Genomic DNA, 23,161 nt, shown 5'->3' with positions numbered 1-23,161 from the left:
ATAAGTTAGTGCATATGTTTGTAACACCCAGAAGGAAACGAGATAGACACATGGTGTCTTTGGCAATAATGCTCAGGGTGGGTCCCTGAGTCGATATAACCATGTCCGTTGTCCGTCCGTCCGTCCGTCTGTCTGTGAACACATTTTTGTGATCAAAGTCTAGGTCGCAATTTAAGTCCAATCGCCTTCAAATTTGGCACATGTTCCTAATTTGGGTCAGAATAGAACCCTATTGATTTTGGAAGAAATCTGTTCAGATTTAGATATAGCTCCCATATACAGTATGTCAAGAAAGTGTTTGGACAATAGGATAAAACTTATGTTTTGTTCCAAAATTAAATATAATTTAATTTTAAAAAATATTTTATTATGTATTTTGCAAATTATACATATTTTATTTTTCTCAAAACGAATTAACATTCAGATTTTTACTTCAATTATTTCTGGAATTTGAAATATTTGGCAATGTCAAAAGACTTTCTTGACATACTGTATATCTTTCGCCCGATATGCACTAATATGGACCCAGCAGCCACTGCTTTATACCGATTTGCTTCAAATTTTGTACGAATATAACACTTAGTCATATAGTCAAGTGTGCAAAATTTGATTGAAATCTGTTCAGATTTAGATATAACTCCCATATATATCTTTCGTCCGATATGGACTTATATGGCCCCAGAAGCCAGATTTGTGGCCGAATTTGGTTGAAATTTTGCACTAGGAGTACAATTAGTAGTATAGTCAAGTGTGCAAAATTTGATTGAAATCGGTTCAGATTTAGATATAGCTCCCATATATATCTTTCGCCCGATATGGACTAATATGGTCCTCAAAGCCAGAGTTTTGGCCCAATTTGGTTGAAATTTTGCACAGGGAGTAGAGTTAGCACTGTAGCTTTGCGTGCCAAATTTGGTTGAAATCGATTCAGATTTAGATATAGCTCCCATATATATCTTTCGCCCGATATGCACTTATATGGACCCAGAAGCCAGAGTTTTATCCCGATTAGCTTGAAATTTTGCACAAGGAGTACAATTGGTAGTATAGTTATGTGTGCCAAATTTGATTGACATCGGTTCAGATTTAGATATAGCTTCCATATATATTTTTCGCCCGATATGGACTTATATGGCACCAGAAGCCAGAGTTTTTGCCCAATTTGGTTGAAATTTTGCACTAGGAGTACAATTAGTGATATAGTCATGTGTGCCAAATTTGATTGAAATCGGTTCAGATTTAGATATAGCTCCCATATATATGTTTTTCTGATTTCGACAAAAATGGTCAAAATACCAACATTTTCCTTATTAAATCGCCACTGCTTAGTCGAAAAGCTGTAAAAATGACTCTAATTTTCTTAAACTTCTAATACATATATATCGAGCGATAAATCATAAATAAACTTTTGCGAAGTTCCCTTAAAATTGCTTCAGATTTAAATGTTTCCCATATTTTTTTACTAAAATTGTGTTCCACCCTAGTGCATTAGCCAACTTAAATTTTGAGTCTATAGATTTTGGAAAAGTCTATCAAATTCTGTCCAAATCGAGTGATATTTAAATGCATGTATTTGGGACAAATCTTTATATATAGCACCCAACACATTTGACGGATGTGATATGGTATCGAAAATTTAGATCTACAAAGTGGTGCAGGGTATAATATAGTCGGCCCCGCCCGACTTTAGACTTTCCTTACTTGATTTTTACTAACATTGTGTTCCACCCTAGTGCATTAGCCAACTTAAATTTTGAGCCTATAGATTTTGGAAAAGTCTATCAAATTCTGTCCAAATCGAGTGATATTTAAATGTATGTATTTGGGACAAACCTTTATATATAGCCCCCAAGACATTTGACGGATATGATATGGTATCGAAAATTTAGATCTACAAAGTGGTGCAGGGTATAATATAGTCGGCCCCGCCCGACTTTATACTTTACTTACTTGTTTTAATATGACTTTCTTTTAAAAAGAATATTTTTTATGTATATTATTATTTGTTAATTAATTTTTTTGGAAACCAGTTTAATGTTTTTCTTTGTTGTAAAAACAATATTTAATTTCAGAGCAACTCCAGATGGATTCGAATAAATAAAAAATAGAGAATTGGTAAGTTTTCTTTAAAAAATTGGCTTTATTTTAACTAGAATATTTACGTTTTTGTGACCTTTTTATCATCAAAATTACAGGTTTTTAATGCCTTATTTTAGTATTTCTTTAATCAAATTTGTTTGGAAACCAATGTAATATTTTTAATGTAAAAACAAATATTTAATTTCAGAATAACCCCTTAAACATTTGGACAAATTTTTAGTACTCCTTTGCCTGTAATTTAATAGTGAATTGGTAAGAATTCTTTAACTTTCTTTTAGCCCTGGACAGTCATCCTTATTTTTTGTACATTAACGTCAGCCTTCGTCATTTTGACTACGGCTCATTTCAAGACGCTAAAATTTTCATCGTGAGCGAAAAAGTGAACCAAACTTGAGTTTATTTTCTTATTCAATTTGGTTTTAAGTAGTATAAAACAAAAATTCATAAAACGGTCGAATTAGTATAACTTAAATTCACCATTTCCCAATAGACTAAAATGCCTTTTAAATCGAAAATGAAATTACGTGTCGTCATGAATGACGACTGTCTAGGGTTATCAAGAATATTTGGTTTTTAATGCATATTATTATTTTTTTCATTAGATTTTTCGAAAACCTATTTAATTTTAAATTTCAGAGTAACCCAAATAAATTTGGACAACTTTTTATATTTCCCCTCAGCGCACAATTTAATAGAGAATTGGTAAGTTTTATATTAAAACGTTAGCTTTCTTTCAACTAGAATATTTATTTTATTATATCCTTCACATCGATAACAACACAGTTTTATGACTTTATTTAGAATACTTCATTATTTCTCTAATTGTTTCAGGTACAAATTTTATGAGATACGTTTTCCAAAGAAAAGTTGAATTCCTTACACCATTTGATAAAATGCCCCAAATATGGTAAGTTACAAGCTAAAATGAAGAATTAACAAGTATAAACGGCCGTAAGTTCGGTCAGGCCGAATCTTATGTACCCTCCACCATGGATTGCGTAGAAACTTCTACGAAAGACTGTCATCCACAATCGAATTACTTGGGTTGTGGTATCTTAAATCGTTTTCTAAATTTTGAGTTTGTCCATACGTGGTATATATCAGACAAAAAAGGTATGTGTAGGTAAGTCTACAAATAATTACGAATCGATATGGACTTTTGCACGGTACGTAGGGAGCCAGAATTGAAATATGGTGGTCGCTTATATGGGGGCTATATACAATTATTGATATGGACCAATTTTTGTGTGATTGGGGATCGATTTATCTGAAGGCTATATATAACTATAGACCGATATGGACCTAGATAGGCATGGTTGTTAACGGTCATATACTAGCACAATGTATCAAATTTCAACTGACTCGGATGAAATTTGCTCCTCCAAGAGGCTTCAAAACCAAATCTCGGGATCGCTTTGTATGGGGGGCTATATATGATTATGGACTGATATGGACCACTTTTGGCATGGTTGTTAAATATCATATACTACCACCACGTACAAAATTTCAACCAGATCGGATAACTTTTGCTTCTCCAAAAGGAACCGGATGTCAAATCTGGGGATCGGTTTATATGGGTGCTATATATAATTATGGACTGATATGAACCAATTCCTGCATGGTTGTTGGATACCATATAATAACGTCACGTACCAAATTTCAACCGAATCGGATGAATTTTGCTCTTCCAAGGGGCTCCGGAGGTCTAATCTGGGGATCGGTTTATATGGGGGCTATATATAATTATGGACCGAAGTCGACCAATTTTTGCATGGAAGTTTGAGACCATATATTAACACCACGAACCAAATTTCAACTGAATCAGATGAATTTTGGTCTTCCAAGAGGCTCCGGAGGTCAAATCTGGTGATCGGTTTATATGGGGGCTATATATAATTATGGACCGATGTGGACCAATTTTTGCATGGTTGTTAGAGACCATATACTAACACCATGTACCAAATTTCAGCCGGATCGGATGAAATTTGCTTCTCTTAGAGACCTCGCAAGCCAAATCGGGGGATCGGTATATATGGGGGCTATATATAATTATGGACCGATGTGGACCAATTTTTGCATGGTTGTTAGAGACCATATACCAACACCATGTACCAAATTTCAGCCGGATCGGATGAAATTTGCTTCTCTTAGAGGCCTCGCAAGCCAAATCGGGGGATCGGTTTATATGGGGGCTATATATAATTATGGACCGATGTGGACCAATTTTTGCATGGTTGTTAGATACCATATACTAACACCATGTACCAAATTTCAGCCGGATCGGATGAAATTTGCTTCTCTTAGAAGCCTCGCAAGCCAAATCGGGGGATCGGTTTATATGGGGGCTATATATAATTATGGACCGATGTGGACCAATTTTTCCATGGTTGTTAAAGACCATATACTTACACCATGTACCAAATTTCAGCCAGATCGGATGAAATTTGCTTCTCTTAGAGGCCTCGCAAGCCAAATCGGGGGATCGGTTTATATGGGGGCTATATATAATTATGGACCGATGTGGACCAATTTTTGCATGGTTGTTAGATATTATATACTAACACCATGTACCAAATTTCAGCCGGATCGGATGAAATTTGCTTCTCTTAGACGCCTCGCAAGCCAAATTTGGGGGTCCGTTTATATGGGGGCTATACGTAAAAGTGGACCGATATGGCCCATTTGCAATACCATCCGACCTACATCAATAACAACTACTTGTGCCAAGTTTCAAGTCGATAGCGTGTTTCGTTCGGAAGTTAGCGTGATTTCAACAGACGGACGGACGGACGTGCTCAGATCGACTCAGAATTTCACCACGACCCAGAATATATATACTTTATGGGGTCTTAGAGCAATATTTCGATATGTTACAAACGGAATGACAAAGTTAATATACCCCCCATCCTATGGTGGAGGGTATAAAAATTATATTCCATTATTTTAACAATTTTCATTATTGTTTCCATTTATTCCAGCAAGATGTGTGAAAAAACTACCTACGATGAATAAAAAAGGATAAGTCAACATGTCCAAACAGCGGGTTCAAATGAACTACTCTCTGTTCCACGTGGTCATAATTTTTATTCACAAAAAACATTGTATTAAGAACTTTCATCATAAGTTTTTATAATAAAGTACTTTTGCTTAAAGAAAGTTTAATTTTAATGTATGAAAATTTTCATAATAGTAAAACGGTTTGTTGTTCCTTTAATTATTTAATTTCTCTGTACTGTGGAATGATTGATTTAAAAATAGTTTAGTCGTCGACATTTTAAAGAGACTGTTAACCAATTTTTATTATCGGGGTTCCCACAAAATAAGCAAGTAAACCAAAATAATACTGACTTTTTAACTTGGTAGGGGTATATAAATCTTATGGTGTTGTAAAAACGAACTAAACTACAATGTTATAGATGAACTAAAATTTAAGAAAATTATAAACTAGACAAGTTGAAAAAAATCTTAAGGGCTAAATCATGGTCAATATTACTACAGTTTAGTTCATTTTGCAATGGAAAAGGGTTCACTGTTTTTTCAGTGTACTAATATGAAATAAAACCACTTTCAATTTTTTCCAAATTCTAATACTTTTCTATTTGCAGCTGCTGGAGCCAATTCTGCGAAAACCAAATGCTATTTCGTTCAATCACACTACATTTCCTTTCCAGACAAACGTTCTTTTAAAGGTGCCTGACATGGATGGAGCCTACTTAATTCGCTGTGAGTCGGAGCATAGCGGAGGGTAAACCTCGACTAAAATCCTCCCGCCAATAGGCCACCATGTACAAGAACTCGCATCGAAGAACATTCGTTCATCAGGGGGGAGAATGTTGGCGGAAAAAAGGCTGTTTTCCCCTGGGAAGAATAATTCTCGTATGTAAATTTCATATGAAATTAACATAAAAGAACCAAATTTAATCATCTCACCCGGCCAGATCTCGCTAAAGCCTATGGAAATGTGTAGTGGCCAACACTGAAACATATATGTATAGTCAGGCTTGCGAGAAGGGTATCTGGCATTTTCTTTTCAGTAACTTAATGATGTCAATTCCCTTAATCTTCCTGTCCAATAATCTCGAACAAATATTGTAATAATTTCTAGTTTAAATGATTTGGACATTGAACCAGCCTGCATTGATATCAGGCTTACATAAAAATAGTAAGCTACGAGGAGCCCGTCGTAAATAAGGAAAAAACATTACTAATATTGTCGTTTGAATTGTTGTTGTGTCCTTAGAAACCAGTTTCATAAATTTATCACAGTAATTGTTGTTGACTAGAAACAAGACATTGTGTGATCGTTCGCCAATCAGGTGAATTCAGCAATGTCTTTAAAAATAGATTTCGATTTGTTGGTACATTAGTGTAGTAACAAATCGAAATCTAAAAATAAGATTAAGGGATTGTAAAGTTATACGAAAAGATGATGCACAGTGCGGGTGAAAAATGGTTAAATTTGGGAAGAATAATTCTCGTATGTAAATTTCATATGAAATTAACATAAAAGAACCAAATTTAATCATCTCACCCGGCCAGATCTCGCTAAAGACTATGGAAATGTGTAGTGGCCAACACTGAAACATATATGTATAGTCAGGCTTGCGAGATGGGTATCTGGCATTTTCTTTTCAGTAACTTAATGATATCAATTCCCTTAATCTTCCTGTCCAATAAGCTCGAATAAATATTCTAATAATTTCTAGTTTAAATGATATGGACATTGAACCAGCCTGCATTGATATCAGGCTAACATAAAAATACATAACTTTTATAATTCAATCATAATCATCGTAAGACGATCGCTACTTATTAAAATTATTATTACTGCTGTCATCATGGACCAAACATAATTATGATCTTACATTGGAAATTAATAAACTTCAAACCCACTGTGTCTTTCTATTATTGCATTACACATGTCTAAACCATGCTGGCTGTACTCTACGTTCTCTCTATTGCTCTCAACTAATTTTGGATTTCGTTACAAATTTTGGATTTCTTGTTACAACCATAATGCATTGAAGAGCATAGGAAACAATCATGCAGATGAGGAAGCATATACACACTCAACCATACATATATCATCATCATCATCGAACATGTATGAATGCAATCGATCGAACATATGTTTGATCACAGAAATGCATTGCTCACTGATCAGTGAATTCTTATGTTCGATCAGACTGTCGTGTTGAAAAATATTTACATACATATATATTTATATTTGCTTTAAAACATGTTGTTTGTCATTGCATTCAATATGATAAAGGGTGATTCTTTTGAGGTTAGGATTTTCATGCATTAGTATTTGACAGATCACGTGGGATTTCAGACATGGTGTCAAGGAGAAAGATGCTCAGTATGCTTTGACATTTCATCATGAATTGACTTACGATCTGCCACAACGTCGAATTTTCAGTGAATGGGCCCTAGAAAAGTTGGCAGAAAATCCGCTTTTTTATCGACAAATTTTGTTCAGCGATGAGGCTCATTTCTGGTTGAATGGCTACGTAAATAAGCAAAATTGCCGCATTTGGAGTGAAGAGCAACCAGAAGCCGTTCAAGAACTGCCCATGCATCCCGAAAAATGCACTGTTTGGTGTGGTTTGTACGCTGGTGGAATCATTGGACCGTATTTTTTCAAAGATGCTGTTGGACGCAACGTTACGGTGAATGGCGATCGCTATCGTTCGATGCTAACAAACTTTTTGTTGCCAAAAATGGAAGAACTGAACTTGGTTGACATGTGGTTTCAACAAGATGGCGCTACATGCCACACAGCTCGCGATTCTATGGCCATTTTGAGGGAAAACTTCGCAGAACAATTCATCTCAAGAAATGGACCGGTAAGTTGGCCACCAAGATCATGCGATTTGACGCCTTTAGACTATTTTTTGTGGGGCTACGTCAAGTCTAAAGTCTACAGAAATAAGCCAGCAACTATTCCAGCTTTGGAAGACAACATTTCCGAAGAAATTCGGGCTATTCCGGCCGAAATGCTCGAAAAAGTTGCCCAAAATTGGACTTTCCGAATGGACCACCTAAGACGCAGCCGCGGTCAACATTTAAATGAAATTATCTTCAAAAAGTAAATGTCATGGATCAATCTAACGTTTCAAATAAAGAACCGATGAGATTTTGCAAATTTTATGCGTTTTTTTTTTTTTAAAGTTATCAAGCTCTTAACAAATCACCCTTTATTAAACATTTAATTTTTTTCTAAAATATTGAAGCAGTTACCAAATCATTTTGTGCTTAGACAACTCTCTTCTTTACAAACCTTTGATCAATAAACATCTAAGTATCAACCACTGTATATTCATACAACTAATCTTGAATAAATAAATATTCTGCGCAACTTTAATTTAAGAAATTTATGGAGTTTTTCTGAATGAAAATAAAATAAACTTTACGTAAAAAAATATCAAAACTTTATATTTTTCTATACCTATTGTTTTTAATGTCTTGAATAAATTAATTAACAATGAATTGCTAAATTCTAATTAAGAGATTTCCTAAAGGTAGATGATAATGCGGAAGTAGCCTAGCGTGTTTTGGCTAGATTTGGGGTTCTTTGAAATAATGTAGCCACAGGAACCATGGTAGGGTGGGCACGGAGGCAAGGCACTCCAAATAACACCAAGGAGTCGCCGATCTACTATGTTATCCGACTTTCAAAATAGCTTTTCCTAAATTTCACGTTTCTAATTAATTTCCTGGGGCATTTCTTAAATTATTTTCATAGTAAAAATTACTACTCGAATTCATTATTAATTTTGTTGTTTTCATTTCGTTTTCTGTTTTTTTTTATAAAAAGGGAGTCTTTAAATTTTTTATTGAAACGTCGAACTGACAATTTTGAGAATAGGACGCGAATTCCGCAACCGACTGCCCAAGCTAGCCTTCTGATGACTCCCGTAGTCATATTCTCACAGTTGTTTTTGAAGGATAACTTCTTTTGTCCTAAAAGCGATATTTCCTTGGGAAATATTCAGAAATGCTGTATGGTGTTCGTTACAATAATTGGCGACCAACGTGGAGCCTGGAAAGATCACATCTTACTTTTCAGGTCTTAATATTTTTATTAGTTTCGAGCTTGGTAAAACGTGGCCGATTTTAGGACTAAACTATTGTAATAGTTTCTTAGATTTCTTCGGATTTTTAGCTGCTTGAGGTCGTGAAAGTTCGAGTAGGCTAACCATTTAATTTAATTTACTCTTTACAATCTTATTGGAAATATTATTTGGTTAAATTTTAAATTGTGGACAGAAAACTAGGTGTAAGAATTTTTTTAAAATAAGGCCATGGTTTTCCTATTTTATGTTTTTTATTGAATATTTCGGAATTATTTACAAAGTACACATATGTCGTGTATTTAAAAATTAGTTTAGAATTCAGATAGGACTAAATAATAACTTAAAATAAATTAAATTTCAAAAACCTTCGAATTTTATGTTGACAGTAAAATAGGTGTATATGAAAAAACATGAAAATAATACAAGAATTTCTACATTAAAGTTAGAGTTTGCACTAAGCATCAAACTAAGTCGCTAATATCCTGTATATTCACCGGGATTATTAAGGACTGTTTCAATTCTCTTAGGCATGGATAAAATTAACTTATGGCATATCTCGACCTGTATGTTGTACCATACTTTTTGAATATTTTCCCACTGTCGTTTTTTGTACCTGCAGGGAAGTTTGGAGAAATCTCTCTTGAGTTCGCCCCAAAGGTTTTCAATGCGATTGAGGTCGGTGGACTGACTTGACCACTCAACAACGTTCGATTTATGGCCCCGAAACCATTCACTCACCAACTTTGATTAGTGGTTCGGGTCGTTATCTCGAAACAAGTGGCATATTTTCCTCGACGTATGGTAGCATAACTGTCTCCAACGTATTCTGGTACAAAAATCCATCAATTGTATTTATATAAGATGTATCGGACCTACTCCCTCCCAAGAAAAACCACCCCATACCAAGACATTTCCTCTTCAATGTTTAACAGTTTTTTTGTAAATCTAATATGCAATTATTTTAATTTCGGACGACGAACATTCCTTTCTATATCATTACCAAACAGTTTGATTTTAGTTTTGTCGATCCAAATGATTTTTCACCACTTTTTCCTCATTTTGTTCAGCACCGTGTTTTATATACCAAAGCAAAGCTCAACCTCCTCTTTATGTTTGCTTAAATGTTCAAAGGAACTTTCCGAACTATTCTATTTTGTGGACTAGAATATGTTGGAGACAGTTATGCTCCAATGGTTTCGGGGTCATAAATCGAACGTTGTTGAGTGGTCAAGTCAGTCCACCGACCTCAATCGCATTAAAGCCAAGTTGACTGTAGTCATACACAATTTTATTTTTTCACTGTAGTTACAGCACTGAAGGAGCCGCCGTGGTGCAATGGTTAGCATGCCCGCCTTGCATACACAAGGTCGTGGGTTCGATTCCTGCTTCGGCCGAACACCAAAAAGTTTTTCAGCGGTGGATTATCCCACCTCAGTAATGCTGGTGACAAATCTGAGGGTTTTAAAGCTTCTCTATGTGGTTTCACTGGAATGTGGAACGCCGTTCGGACTCGGCTATAAAAAGGAGGTCCCTTGTCATTGAGCTTAACATGGAATCGGGCAGCACTCAGTGATAAGAGAGAAGTTCACCAATGTGGTATCACAATGGACTGAATAGTCTAAGTGAGCCTGATACATCGGACTGCTACATAACATAACCTAACTGCACTGAAAAAAATATTGTCGTGAGGTCAAAGAATTTATGTCTTTAAGATACGAATGCAAATTTTGCTTAGCATAGAAGACGCATTTCTCTTATATAAAGTTTTTCCTTGTCCAAAAGTCGATAAACTTTTCCTTATAATTAAGTGATTTGACTTAAAAATGTGTATCATAACATGAAAAAAAAAACAATATTTGGGCTAAGGTCAACTTTAATAATTCAGAAAAATTCTTTAAATTTAATCTTGATTAAAAATTCGTTCAAATAATGGATACTTTATTTTAAAGATGTTTTTTACTTGAAACATAGCATAATTGTCGTTAACTCGTTTTTAAAGGAATTTGATAGCATATGAAGAAAAAAGCTGAAAAAGCGAAAAATTAAAATTTGCTTCCTAGAAGCAAGTACACAAACCCCAAATTTAAAAGGGAATTCTGTCTTAAAATTATCCATACTTGTATTCTCCGCTTCTTTGGCTCGGAGCCAATACCAACATTTTTAAAGGAAAAACAAAATCTTTGGAACCGGGCATGCTTTTTTTCAGTGTGGATGGCGCTCGAGTACTTATCGGCTATGACTTACTTAGAATGCATAATACAAACATGTACTAATTATAATAGAATAGTTGTGCAGTACAAAAATAAACATACAGACATAAATAAATGAATTGTATAGCACAGCATTGCACAAAAATGTTTTTTGTTTTAATGTTATTGTTATGCTTTTTTATTGAAATGCATAGTTGTACACGTTAATTTTCTGTTTTTATATGCAATGAATACTTTTGTTTTGCTTTTAACCAAACCATATGTTTTATTTTAACGATTTCTAAAAGCCGATTTTTTAATGATTTTTAAAATCCATTTACCGATTATGACGATTGGGAAAAAGTGACGATTTTTATTGAAGTTTTATTGGCAGCCCTGATTGGATGTAATTTTTTCTGAGATTTCTTGCTCTCACAAGGCATTGGATGTCCAATAGGAGAAACAGTGTTAAAATTTCTCCCAATAGCATATACACACATACACGTACCTTCTAATTTGTTTGTCCGTCGCGCCCCTATGTAGAACCGAATCGCTGCAATTCACGTTCAAGGGCGTATAATTCTTTTCGCAATAATTCTTTTTTTGGTATTTATTTTTAGATTGCAAGATTAAGATACATTTTTATTACAAATATCATCTGCACTGGTTTGGATGCACTTGCATAACTTTATACATATACGAAACACGTGAATACGAAAATTTGTATTTAAATACAAGACATTTTTTTTTGTATTTTCGCTCTGGATTTCTCTATGTACATGCAGTTAATGAACACAGTCGATGGATTATATTTTTTATTGTTAATCGATGCTTAAACAAACGACTAGAAAAAATTCCGAGATCCGTCCGTTATGACAAAAAGTTTGACGAAAACTGAATTAACGTGCCATTTGTTTCCCTAAACCAAACGGAAATGTTCTCTGCGAGATATTACGAGTAGAAAAAGGCCACTTACAAACATACCATGCACATTAGGTTGTCCATTATAACATGTAATTATAATTTGGTAAAAAGCAAAGTATTTCGAAATATTTTACTTTCTTTTTGTTTGCTTGATAAATGCAGTTTGATATCGTACACGAAAACGACTGTTTTTCATATGTTTGAGTGTAAAACTTATATTTATTTGTGTGCTATAATGACGATTACACCCTCAAAAAAAATCGCTTCTGTTTTTTTTCAGTGTATAGTGCCTTTCGTTAGTTTTATGAAGATACCTTTGTAATTTTTATATTTTTCACTGTTTTTTTTTTATATTCTTTGTCTGAATATTTTGACTTACTCGTCCTACGTTCCGATTTGTTTTGACGAAACAAAAAAAATTGTTCCCATAATGCGAAAATGATTAACAAAACGCATGCTCTTTTTTTAATGTCTTTTCTCTTGGTTCCGAATGTGTATTCTCTCCGAATACTCATTTTAATATTCAAATTAAATAATATTTTCACTTAAGCATATCATTTTTTTAGCCAAATCTTATATCACAACATATATATGTTTACTCCAAATTTGTAAATTTATATTTGTTTATATTCACACATATTATTTTTCCAAGTACTTCTAGATTTTGTACGTAATTTCCACGTTAGATGCAAAGACGATGTTAATAATAAAAATAGGGGAATAATGCATATTGTAGCTTATTATCGCAATTAAATAGTTTTCTGTGCCAATTAAACAATTATGTTAAACAAAAAGTATTGGTGACAACCACAACCACTAAATTGGAAATAATAATTTCTAATTGGAGTAGGTTGGAAAACTAGGTATTAAGTTAAATTTTACTGAAAACATATAATGTATGTTTTGAATGTCGTAACGCGGTAAGTATTATTTCTGTGGTAGTGTAACTTTCCCAAAAATATTGTGTTTGGACGTCCGTTGTAAGAATTATATGTTTCTGTGCAAACATATTATGTTGTACATATCGATTTCAAACATCTTATTTTTGTATCCAAACATATAAAATACACACTTTTTCCTCTGTGTGATATTACAATGGCGAATAGTGCCATTGTAATATCACAATGGTTAGGTTAGGTTAAAGTGGCAGCCCGATTAAGATTCAGGCTCACTTAGACTATTCAGTCCATTGTGATACCACATTAACTAAAAGTACCTATTACATATGGGCACTTCTAGTTTTGACCGCTGAACCTTCTCGATTATTTTCTTCTGTTGAACCAACCAGATTGTTCCAAAAACATTAGCATACTGCATAAGTTAACGTTTTCCAGGTCCGCCAGTAATCTGAAGCTACATATATGCCCCTAAAATTTGCTTACGCCTTACACAAAATGCAGGACACTCACACAAGAGGTGTTTTATTGATTCCTTTTCCTCCGCATCATGACAGCTCATACAATAGTCATTATATGTTGTGTGCGCTCTGTTATCAGGTGTTGTGTGCGCCCCATGTTTTTTGGTAACATAAAATTTTTGGGTGATAATTCACAATAACATATGACACTAGTTGGTAACTCGAGAGGATCAGATGTTTTGTTATGTTTTTTTTGGAGGACAGAAATAAACGAAGGAAAACGCGAGGAAAAATCGATGAAGGAAACTTTTGGGGAAATGACTGACTTCCTTCGAAAATTGCTTTCTCTTGGATTTTGCAATTGGAGCTGATTGGTTGGTCTCGCGCAGAAGTTGAATATTTTTACCACGATATTGTCGAATATTTGCGACGGTTAACTGAAAATAAGCGTTTGCGTACAATCCTGAGAGTTATTGCTTTCTATTGAAATGAGAGAAGTTTTTGTATGAAGTAATGATGCATTTGATTTATTTGGATTTTTTGAAGTGAATACCTTAAATCCTTATTGGAATATCTTACTGTGTTGAATTGAAAAATACATCTACCCATTTTCTAACTAATGATAAACACTGTTACGAACTACACAAAATAAGACATTGAGTGATAAACAAAGAACGTTGAATTTGAGATATTACTCAGAAACTTTACCAATATACAAAAACCCATATATGTATAACGTCGGCGTCCGTAATAATCATTTGACCACCAGTTGCCATCACCACTCCATTTCATCGTGGGAGACGCTGCATGACAGCACGATCCACAGCGACGTGCTCCCGGTACCACATGAATGCCAGTTTTTTACAGCTTACAGGACAGACAGACGGACTCCAAACCATAGACCCTTATATCTGTATTTGTATTATTAGTATCTTTTGACAACGTTACAATCAACCTGTTCTGTTTTTTTTTTTGAATATACTCACCTTCTGTTGTTTTTGAGAAGGTGCCCGAGGCGCCAAGGCTGAGCTCACCCTAGGTAGCTTAGGTTAGCTTTAGTTTAGGGGTGTTTGCCCATGATATCGGGTGTTGTTTGTATTGTTCATGGAAAGATGATTTAATGATGCAATTTAACTTAAGACAGAGTACTGAGACAAATATGGAATACGTATGGTGTAACGTTACTAAAAACTGACTGAAACGGACGGATATATACGGACAGACAGATTCTTGTGGGTACTTCTCTAGTGTATATGTGGATATGTAAAAGGGTTAGTATTGGAAAAATTTATCTGGATTAAAGTTATTCTAAGGTGGTAGGGTAGCATGTAAGTAGGGTAAGTAATATCGAATTTGGGATGCCCAGAAATGAAGTAGGCATCATGGTGAGACACATTTGTGGTTTCTGTGGGAGGGAATTTTCTCGGCATAACATCTGCCGAGATACGCATTTATACGTATTCGTGAGTGCATACGTCTGTTCTTTTCCTTTTCTTTGTTTCATACCTTATTGCTCGTTTAGACCTATTTCAGCCTCGTTTATTTGTATGTTTGTAGAAAGCCCGGTATGATTGTTTTTTTTTGTGTATGGTGTGTGCGTTGCCGTCCATTGAAAAGAACCACCCCAATCCGGCGAGCTCTAGCCGCGCTAAACGCCAGCATACCGGCAACTCAATGGGATGACAACATTCAAACGATTGTTGGATTTAATCGTCCAACAGATCGCACTTGGCAACACCACCGTAACAAAATGGCGCCCAGAACGTGGGGCCCGAAATAGGTTTTTTAGTTTCAATAGTCCATGTTTTTGTTTAGGAAGTGTCTGTGTTGACTTGTTAGTTCAGGAATGAGTCCCGTTAAGGTTATTATATATAATAACCTAAACGTTTAGGTTATTAAGTATAATTAAATTGGTTAAAAGACGTAGATTCAGATTCCTGTTAATTGCTATTTAGCACAAATTAATTATTCTCAAAATTCAATTCAATAGCCCACTAGTTAAATTTTCATAGTTCCCAGGAGCAAGTCGCTTGATTCATCGAAGACCCGTCCAATCGAGTAATATTCTTCTTGGGGACGCGTAGCTTCATTGGAAAGTGCGACTGGCGCTGGAAGACTGCGAATGTGTCATTTACTTTTGTCCGCGTCTTCATTGTGCTGGGTCTTGGAAGCTGGAAGGCGTAAGGCCTATGCATTCCAATTTGCCATATGCACATGAGTAGCGGTTAACTGTTAGTACATAGTCTACAGTCAAGTGTCGAAGATATTCAATAGTCAAAAGTTAGTGTAAGAATGTGGGCGTTTGAACTTACGTTTGGAATATCGTGGAGAGAAGAATTTTGTCCTGCCAGGCGCAGATGTGGCACAGACCACAGGTTACAGAGTCAGGACTGATTTCGTGTCTCCGTCCATGTCCATTATCGCTAACTTTCCATTTTCATGTTGTTGGTAGTATACGTTTTGCACTCACGATACCTGAAAAAGCAATTAGATTTTGTGAGAATTTGCATTAAAGTGATATCTTTAAGTACGTATATAAATTTTACCTTTACTTACCTTTACTATGCTGAAGCCTACCACCGATATAGTATACCAATTTTAGTTCTTTCAGTTCGCATCGCTTGGGTAGATTTATTCCCTGAGTGGAGAGGAAAATTCTTTAAGTTACTAGGTTTCTTATGGGTCTATTTTTTCTGATTTTATTCTAGTTATATTTTCTCATTTCTAAGTTATCATTTGTATAGGGAAATTGGTCTTCTTTGATTTTTTTTGTTTTATTTTTATTTCATTTGTTTTTGGTATTTATTTTATTTTTTTTTTCATTTTTTTTTATTTTTTTTTTCATTTTTTTTTTATATATTTATTGAATTCCTATTAGTTTTGAGTTTTTGAATTTTAGGGCTTTATTATGGTTATTTATAGTAGAATTAGTTTAGGTTTATTATAGATTTAGTTCATTATTTTGTTTTCATTTTTAGCCTAGTTTACTAGTTTTTTTTTTTGATTATTTTATTTTATTGCATTGGTCATGGTTAATAATCGATCTGGAAGTAGGGGTAGTGATTTGCAGCCCAGGATGGAGCACGCTAATGTGCAGAATGTTCCTGGGGGCAGTACCTTGCCAGCTGCGACTCTCACTACACAATCTCCAACCACAACAACGACAACAACAACGCAAAGTGCACCGATTCCGCCAGCGCTATCATCAGCGCATCTACCCCCACCGCCTGCAGAAGATGAATTATCACGTTTACTGAACAGTACGCTCAATTCTCTAGCTTCGAGCTCGTCTCCATCTTTTTGCCCTCTAACAGGCCTGAATGCCGCAGTGCCCCCAGCCAATCCAGCTGAAAGTAAGGCAATGAGGGAAATTATAAACTCAGCGGTTGGCTGAGCTCGAATAGATTTCGAAAGGGAGCAGGGGAAGATAATAAATAGTTTGATTCCGTCTATAGTGGAAGCAACCAGGCAAGCACTAAGCACCAGCAGTGGAATACCCGCTAATCAGCCAGCGGCGCCGTCAAATTTAGCCGCGGAACAACCAGGACGACCAATCTTAGGGCAGCAGCCACCATGTTCAGTTCCCCAGCAGACAAATACACCGTCAGGTCTGCCCACATCAAATACACCAGCTAATGCAAATGTTGGCCGTGGCCCACACACAAACGGACGTTATTCGTTGCCTTCAAGATCGGGGCCAAGGGTAAACTCTAGAATACCACCATTGGATCATCAAGCTGCAGTAGCTGAAGGAGAACATGTTGCAAGGGGTAACATGAATTCGTTAAGTGGAGGGCAGTCAGACAATTTTATGCCAGTACATGGTTTGGCTCAAAACCGACATTATGAGTTGCCTAATTTGAATTTTCCACCACCACCAGTGTTTTCACAACCGCAGCAGGCACCTTTGCCCTATCAAGCTGTGCAGGCTGCAAGTTTCCACCGACCAATGGGTAGTACCCATACGGAGGGTTTACACAAATTCAATTTGTCCAAATGGGGAGTCAAATTTGATGGCACAAGCAAAACCATGAATGTCCACGAATTTATATTTCGTGTGGGTGAATTAAAAAGAGATTATGATTGTCCGGAGGAAGAGTTCCTGACAAAATTTCATCAACTCCTGGAAAATCCAGCTCTCGATTGGTATTGGAACCATCGTAAATTTGTCCAATTTCGTGATTGGAATGAAATTCAAACGGCTTTACTTAACCAGTACCAACGTTTTGAATATGAATTTCAAGTTCTGAACCAGATTCTTAACCGTCGAAAATTGACTCACGAGTCTTTCGAAGATTTTTATAATGCTGTCATGCAATTGAGGACACAACAGAAAACTCCATATACTGAAGCAGAAATGGTGCACATCATGAGGGGCAATTTGAAACCATCCTTAGCGCAAATGATTTTCTCGGTGAGAGTATATGACTTGGGGAGTTTTTACCGAAAGGTGAAACGTGCTGAAAATCTGCTATCTAGTCATCGTCAACAGTATCAGCGTTCAAATATTCCGCAGCGAGTTCACGAGCTCGATTTTGTGGAGAAATTGCCTCCTGAAACATTGGAAGTAGACGAACTGCGTGAAAGATCTAAGTTTAAATGTTGGAATTGTGGTGTTGAGGGTCACAATTGGCTAGATTGTGCTGCCCCTAGGAAATTCTTTTGCTACAAGTGTGGCCATGGTGGAGTGACGGTTAGGAGTTGTCCGAAATGTCAGGGAAACAGGCAGGGGAGCCCATCACAAACTGGGGAGGTGAGGTCGACCGCAGTGTAGACCCAGTTCTCGCTTCGAACGAAAATATTACGATTTTAGTGAATTCCCACCGGGTCAAAAGCAATTCTGTAATTTGTCCGAATCTTAGGGAATTAAAACCGTTGCACGCCAGGGTGCAAGGATATAATGGTCAAGAAATTGAGGGGTTGCTTGACAGTGGAGCTACGGTATCTTTTTTGGGCAAGGTTGCATGGATTTTGTAGCTCGAGCAGGTCTGGATATACAGCCTTTTCATTCTTTTATTCATACGACCGATGAAAGTCCACATAGAATTGTTGGAAAAGTGATCGCGGTGATTTCTTTTAATAAAGCGTCCCATGAAATTACTTTCTGTTTGGTCCCGTCTTTGAGTAGATCGCTGTTTCTCGGTGTTGACTTTATGCGTAAATTTAAACTTTTTGCCCAAATTGAGAGTTTGGCCACCAATAATGTCAGTCTTTGTGAAGAAGCTGATAGTGGTATTAATGACGATAGAAAAGTACACAATTTATCAGATTTTCAACGTAAACGTTTGGAAATGGTGATAGAGAAATTTCCCTGCTTTTCAAAGAAAGGGTTGGGTCGAACTCAATCTGAGATACACACAATCGACACACGTGATGCAGCTCCAGTGAAAAGTAAACATTATCCGGTGTCACCAGCTGTGCAAAAACTAATGTTTGCGGAGCTGGATAGGATGTTGGCCTTGGGTGTCATTGAGCTGAGTGACAGTCCATGGAGTAATTCAGTTACCTTAGTCCGTAAGGGCGAGAAGAACAGATTATGCCTGGACGCACGAAAGTTCAATGAACTCACGGTCAAGGATGCCTATCCACTTCCGCATATTGAAGGACTACTTAGCCGGCTTGGTGCACGTATTTCATTTCGAGTGTCGACCTTAAGGATGCATTCTGGCAGATACCCCTTGATGAGGTCAGTAGAGAAAAGACCGCTTTCACGGTGCCTGGGAGGCCACTTTATCATTTTACGGTCATGCCTTTTGGGTTGTGTAATGCAGCTGAGAGGTTATGCCGTTTAATGAGTAAAGTGATTCCAGCGGCACTGAGGGATCGGGTTTTTGTCTATTTGGATGACCTCTTAGTGGTATCTCCAGATTTCGACACTCACCTGGAGTTGCTGGAGCGTGTGGCCGATTTGTTGGCTAAATCGGGGCTCACAATAAATGTAGCAAAATCAAAGTTTTGTTTTAAAGAGCTCCGATACTTAGGCTACATTGTTGGTGGGGGAACTCTCAAGGCGGAACCAGCAAAAGTGGAGACAATAACACGTTATAATTATCCAAAGACGGCCAAACAGGTAAGAAGTTTCATGGGAGCTACGGGATGGTATAGGCGTTTTATACCAGATTATGCGACGATTGCAACACCCATTTTTGATACCCTTAAAAAGGGCAAAACTTTTTCATTCGGAGATGAGGCAAAGGCTGCTTTTGATCAGTTGAAACAGGCCCTGGCCACAAGTCCAGTACTCTCTCATCCAAACTTTGAAAGACACTTTTATGTACAATGTGATGCTTCCGACCTTGGAATAGGAACAGTCCTGTTTCAGAAGGACGATGAGGACGGGGAGCATCCCATTGCATATTTTTCACAAAAGTTAACGTCAGCCCAGAAGAACTATTCAGTGACGGAGAGAGAGTGCTTGGCTGTGGTTATGGCTATTAAGAAATTCAGGCCATATATTGAATTAATGCCATTCACTATCATCACTGATCATAGCAGCCTGAAATGGTTAATGTCCCTCAGGGATCTGAGTGGAAGACTGGCGAGGTGGAGCCATCTGCAGTCCTTTACGTCCGATATCGAACATAGACAAGGCAGCAAGAACATTGTTCCTGACACCTTGTCTAGGTACGATATGGATGAGTTGTCGGCGAACTTCGACAAGCTGATGGATCTCTCCTCACCCGCCTTTCAGTCAGAGGAATACCAAGATTTGGTTCGTAATATTACGGAGAATGAAGAGGGTTTGCCTGACTTAAGGGTAATCGATAATGTGGTTTATAAAAGGACCGGTCACTACGATGGTGTTCCCATTAACGAAGATTTTGCGTGGAAGTTGTGGGTGCCGGCTGAGTTGACCGAGGAAATTATTGAAAAGGCTCACTGTCCAACAGCAGCTTCACATGGCGGGTTTCATAAAACTTTGCGCCATGTAAAAGAATATTTCTTTTGGCCCAACATGGTGACACAGGTGCGAAGTTTTGCGAAACGATGCGAAGTCTGCAAGGAAACGAAGCCGGCAAACACAAATCTCTGTCCACCAATGGGAAACCAAGTGGAAGTTGAGCGACCATTCCAACGAATCTATGTAGACTTTCTAGGACCGTACCCGCGATCGAAAAATGGAAATTCTTTTATTTTTATAGTTTTGGACCATCTGTCCAAGTATGTCCTGTTGAAGGCAATGGCTAAGGCGAGTGCCAAAAATGTGGTGAAATTTATGATTTCTGAAGTTTTTCATAAATTTGGCACTCCCGAAGTCATTGTCTCGGACAACGGCAAACAGTTTGTGGGTAAAGAATTCTCGGATATGCTTAAGAGCTTCGGGATAACGCATATGAGGACAGCTACACATTCGCCAAAGGCAAATGCTTCTGAGCGTGTCAACCAGTCGGTGTTGTCCGCAATAAGAGCTTATTTACAGGAGGACCACCGCGAATGGGATAGGCATTTATCCGAAGTAGAGTGCTCGCTACGCTCCTCTGTTCATAGCGCTATCAATGTGACACCATATTACGCTCTTTTTGGAGTTAATATGGTGAATCATGGAAGCGTATACAAGATCGCTCGTAAACTCCATCTGTTAAGTGATCCTGAATTGAATGTTATTCCCAAATCGGAGAAAATGGAACTGACGCGAAAGCTGATTAGGGATAGCTTACACAAAGCCTATCTCAAGGGTGAGAAATCCTACAATCTTCGTTGTCGCCGAATTAAATTCTTGCCCGGGCAAGAGGTATTTCGCCGAAGTTTCCGGCAAAGCAGTTTCCAGGATAATTATAATGCAAAATTGGATAAGAAATTTTTCAAGTGTAGAATTGTGCGACCTGTGGGGAATTCACTTTATGAAGTGGAGGATCTTAATGGTAAACTTTTAGGGGTATTTCATGTCAAGGTTTTAAAGCAATAGGTTAGATTAACTATGTACTTTTAGTTAATGAGGTATCACAATGGACTGAATAGTATAAGTGAGCCTGAATCTTAATCGGGCAGCCACTTTAACCTAACCTACCTAACCTAACCTAGATTAACTAGTTTAGTGGAATAGTTTTAGGTACTTGAATTTCTTTTTTAGCCTACATTGAATTCGAGGCTCTACTTTAGATTGTAGTTTTCGTTTATTAGTTCGTAGGGTTGTGGAATTTTGAAATTTTTGTTTTGTTATGTATTTTTTTTATTTGGGTTTGGTCATATTAGGATTTGAAGATAGCATAGTATCTGAAATAGTTGAATGAAATCACCACGGAGTTTTGTTGTATATGTCGCATTACGTAGTAGTATAATTCCAGTTTTTAGGATAAAGCGAGGGTATAAAGGAAAGGTGGTAATTGAAGTGAAACTCACCTGGTTTGATCATATATGTTAACCGTCGAACGGAACGGACGTGTTTTTTTAATAGCGGATAAAATCATCGTAATAAGTACCTACTACGAATTTCAAGTGTGGTGGGATATTAGGCCACCATGCAGAGAAATTCAAAGACATCCACTGGGTTGCTAACTTCAGGGCCCAGTGGACGGGTATCGACTGGAGTTATAAATTTGGGCAATGACCAAGAGTTAGGCCCAATTAGTCGACCTGTAGACGGGTCGACAGGTGGCGACAATTTGACAAGTCGAACCTTTTCCAAGATATCGGCATCAAAAGGAGGTAATCCCTCACGAAAGAGATTCAAGGAACGCAGAAATGCTTTGTTTATCCTAAAGAAATTAGGATCAGTCGACCCAAGCACGTTGTCGGCTAAACAAAGCGATTCCTTAAAATGGGCTCAAGGAATTCTTGAGGCTGGAAAAAGGGAACGATCACCGGATGAGCGGCCATCCTCCAAAAGGGATCAACGATCGTTTGCCTCAGTTGCTAAAGATAGCCTTGTGATGGCTATCATAAATAAAGGAGCATTGGACGGTATGGTTCCAAAGCAAAAATGGGGGGAAATTGAGAATGCTTTGTCTGGCGTCTACTCACAGGTGCTGGAAAAGTTTCCCGGCCCAGATCCTCGACACCAAGAGGCTGGTTGGTATCAAGGACGATTTAAGCTAGTCGCATTTGAGGACCAGAGGTCTATAGAATGTTTTAAAGCTACTCTGATACTAATTGGTGAAGTTTGGGAAGGAGCTGCTCTAGAGTTAGTCGAGAAGATAGACATACCGGCTAGACCAAGAGCACATGCGTGGATACCTGCAAACCCTCCTGACCCTGAATCTATTTTAAATAGACTGAAACAATGCAATCCAGATCTTCCAACAGCTGATTGGAAGGTTGGCCGTTTGGATGAAGTGGATGGGCCAAGACGGCATGCTGTGTTTATATTGAACACTCAGTCTTTGCCACATCTAGCAAAGTCTCAGGGCCGTGTATGTTATGGCTTTCATTATATCCAACTGAAGGTGTATAAAAACGATCAGCTAAAGGATTCAGAAATGGACAAGCCTCTGTCTGAATCAGAAGTAAGCGGATCCTCTTGCGAGGTCGAGGGAGATACCAATGTTGAAGGCATGGATAGATACCGTATGCGT

At 37.1% G+C, this 23,161-nt stretch overlaps 1 protein-coding gene across 11 annotated transcripts in view; it reads right to left on the bottom strand.

The window, feature by feature from the left end:
* The window catches only part of LOC142221528 (synaptic vesicle glycoprotein 2B-like), a 935,546-nt gene extending 923,264 nt beyond the window's left edge, over window positions 1-12,282 (bottom strand). For 4 of the 11 annotated variants that reach the window (XR_012718091.1, XR_012718090.1, XR_012718092.1 and 1 more), the window contains exon 1: window positions 11,877-12,282. The gene's annotated coding sequence lies outside the window, so the exon portion shown is untranslated. Of the gene's footprint in view, window positions 1-11,709; window positions 11,731-11,876 lie in introns of those variants that run through there. The other 7 variants (XM_075291290.1, XM_075291287.1, XM_075291288.1 and 4 more) reach the window with 4 other exon arrangements.
* Window positions 12,283-23,161: the final 10,879 nt, after the last annotated feature.

The sequence above is a fragment of the Haematobia irritans genome, chromosome 1 (assembly GCF_050003625.1).
Source record: "Haematobia irritans isolate KBUSLIRL chromosome 1, ASM5000362v1, whole genome shotgun sequence".
Taxonomy (NCBI): Eukaryota; Metazoa; Arthropoda; class Insecta; order Diptera; family Muscidae; genus Haematobia; species Haematobia irritans.
The sequence above is the reverse complement of the archived record's forward strand: the minus strand, read 5'-3'. Positions and strand labels throughout refer to the sequence as shown.